Genomic DNA, 3403 nt, shown 5'->3' on the forward strand with positions numbered 1-3403 from the left:
TATTAAAATATGTGGCAGCCCTGGCTGGTGTTGCTGTTGATTGGATGTCATCCTGTGCACCAAAAGATTGCCAATTCAATTCCTAGTCAGGGCACATGCCCAGGTTGTGGACTTGATTCCTAGTGGGGGGGGCATACAGGAGGCAGCAGATCGATGTTTTGCTAATTTATATTTCTCCCCCCCTACCCCGCCCGCCTAAAAATCAATAAAGATGCCCTAGCTGATTTGGCTCAGTGGTTAGAGCATCAGCCCTTGGATTGCAGGGTCCCAGGTTTGATTTCAGCCAAGGGCGTGTACCTGGGTTGCAGGGTCAATCCCAGTGGGTGCGTGTGGGAGGCAGCCAATCAATGTGTCTCTCACATTGTTCCTCTCTCTCCCTCTCTCTTCTCTCTCTCCCCTTTCCACACTCTCTGAAAAGTAATGGTAAAAGTATCCTCTGGTGAGGATTAAAAATAATAAATAATCAATTAAAATATTTAAGAAAAAATACATGTGGCATAAAGCACAAGTGGGCAACTCAGTTAGTCTGAGCCTACCACCTGGTGAGGGCTCCAGGAGTTTTATATCCTCCCCCCTATAAGTTTCAAAGTCCCCTTCTACATAGTTGTGGCTTATCTCAGAATGTTTATACATGTATCTGGTCATCTTGTTTGGCAAGTCCTAGGATGGCTGACTTCTTTGTATAGTGGGTGACATAAACTCCCTCCTACCCATTTTGTTGTTGTTGTTATAATCCTGTTTATGTGAAATGTCCAGAATAGGCAAATCCATAAAGACAGAAAGTAGGTCAGGACTAAGAGGAGGGGGTTGGAGAGGAAGGGACAGGGGGGTAGGGTGTGACTGCTAAAGTGTACAGGTACATCTTTTTGGGGTGGTGAAAATGTTCTGGAATTAGTGGCAATGGTTGCAAAACTTTGTGTATATACTCAAAACTATTTAATTGTACACTTTAAGAGGGTAAATGCTATCTCGCAAAAAAGTTTATTTTTTTATTTTTTTAAATATATCTTTATTGATTTCAGAGAGAGGAAAGGAGAGGGAGAGAGAGAGATAGAAACATCAATGATGAGAGAGCCATTGATGGGCTGCAGCCCACAACCCAGGCATGTGCCCTGATTGGGAATTGAACCCTGACCGCCTGGATCCTAGGTAGACGCTCAACCGCTGAGCCACGCCCAGCTGGGCGCACAAAAAATTTTAAATGCCAAAGATAAAGAACAATGCTTTCCTGACAAAATGTTGGAATTTCTTTATTATTACTTATTAAGCACCAGCTTAATACTGCAGAAAATTTCAAATCACCCTTTGACAACTCATTCTCCCCCTGCCACAATTCTTGATAATGAACTTTTCAAGTAAAGACACGTTCTCTTCTTTCTTCTTTATAAAACTTTATGAATTAAAGGCAAAGAACTGTGTACATTTTGCTGTAAAATGCTACCCATGGCTGTGAAGACAGTGTCTACCCAGCTCTCTTTACTGTCCAGGTCCTGAAAGACTTTTGTTCATGAACTGTCTCTTCACAAAGCAAGTTCACTTGCTGGGTTTATCATTCTGAGGGTCAAAAACTTTCTCAAAAAGTCTCAGGCCAGTTTCTTGCCTCAGCTGCTGTAAATAGGCCCTCATCACCTCATTTTCCTGTCTGTGTGCAGGTTTGGCATAAATTGGGTTAAGTGGAAAATCAGGCTCTCTGAGTGGGGAAGTTAGTGATTCCCAGTGTATACATTTCTTTCTCACCTTGGCTTTTGGAATTGCACTTTTGGAGTTTCCTTTAGACACTCAGAAATGTAGAATTATGTATATCAAGTTTCTAGCAGCTTCATTCTTTTTTTGTTTTTATTTTTGTTTAAAATATTACAGATGTCCCTTTTTCTCCCCAATGACCCGTTCCACCCCGTCCCACCCTCCTCCCCAGTCCCTCACCACACCATTGTCCATGTTCTTGGGTTGTGCATATATGCATATAAATTATTTTGTTAATCTCCCCCCTCCACCTACCCACCCTCCTCCATCCCTCTGACATTCGTCAGTCCGATCCATGCTTCCATGTCATTGAACCTATTCTGTTCATCAGTTTATTAAGTTCTTTAGATTCCACGTATAAATGAGATCATGTGTTTGTCTTTCTCTGCCTGGCTTATTTCGCTTAGCATAACATTCTCCAGGTCCGTCCATACTGTCCCAAAGAGTTCGAGATCCTTCTTTACAGCTACCAGCTTCATTCTTAATTTCATAGATTTTGAAGAAGACATTTGGCCTTGAAATAATAGATGGCTTCATCCACAATATCTGTATCTTTTGTCTTCTAGGGATGGATCCTTTGAACTGACTTCTGATGGGCAACAGTGCCATTTTTCCGAGGAGTTTGGTGTCAGGGTCCATGAGAGAAGAGTAGTAAGCCTGCATCTTGATGGCTCCCAAGTTTCAACCCAATGAGGAGCATAAACTCCCTTTTTTCTTCCCTTCCCCTCCTCATGCTCTAGCAGCTGTCTTTCTAAGCAACACCATCCAAATGCTTTTGGGGTTTTGTTGTTTGTCCCCCAGACTTTATCTGTCCTTGGGTTTAGCTAGCACAAATGGCACTAATTGGATCTTTGTTTTCTATTTTCCCAGGCCAGGGTGATTTAAGCTAAGGAGGGTATAAACCATTTGCTCTCATGTCCTTGGTTGGGGAAGATAAGCTCTTGCAAGTCACAAGCTGGCTGCAAGCTGCTTAAAGTGTTTGGCCTTGTTTAATATTCTTGTCTCAGTTTCCCCATTCCACTTGTCCAGGAATTTTCCTAGCTTCTTACTATCCTGCTAAACCATTGCCAAATACAAGTAGATTTGACACCAACTCTTCCATGCAGGCATAAGAACCCAGCATGGCTTTTCGGAGCTAACATTAAAATAACCAAGACTACTTATTTTGCCTGGTCTTTTCTAGGTACTTAGGTTCCAGTGGCACTTGAGATGAAATAGGTGATCTCAACTAGTAGTCCCTTGCTAACTCATGCCAAGCTGGTCTTCCAGTCAAGGCAAGCAGGGCAGGGCCACACTGGGCAGTGGTATCAGGATTCTTTGGTTGCAAGCTCAGAAATTAGCTCTGCTACTTTAAACAAGATAGAATTTACTAGATGTTCACAGGTTTCATAGCAAGAAATACCCCCTTCCCCTCCATTGGGCAAAATGAATGAATGAATTACTGATCACTCCTTTCATTCCTCTGCTCAAGACACAAATTCTTGGTGAGAAGCATGTGATTGGCCCAAATTAGTCTTGAGCCTAATGCTTGGCTAAGGGAGATATTTCCCCAAATTACAGTCCAACCCATACTATATTACCTGGGGAAGAGATAATTCCACAAAAAAACACACCTGTGAGCTATTCATAAGGATGGCCAGAAAACTAATATCCAATCACA

At 42.3% G+C, this 3403-nt stretch overlaps 1 pseudogene across 1 annotated transcript; it reads right to left on the reverse strand.

The window, feature by feature from the left end:
• Positions 1–1476: 1476 nt before the first annotated feature.
• LOC308566706 (actin-related protein 2/3 complex subunit 3-like) lies at positions 1477–2406 on the reverse strand (annotated as a pseudogene). The gene is made up of 2 exons: positions 2214–2406; positions 1477–1817 (listed from the first exon to the last, which is right to left on the reverse strand). The product of its transcript is annotated as an actin-related protein 2/3 complex subunit 3-like (transcript).
• Positions 2407–3403: the final 997 nt, after the last annotated feature.

Source organism: Miniopterus schreibersii, assembly GCF_964146895.1.
Source record: "Miniopterus schreibersii genome assembly, chromosome: 1".
Lineage (NCBI taxonomy): Eukaryota > Metazoa > Chordata > Mammalia > Chiroptera > Miniopteridae > Miniopterus > Miniopterus schreibersii.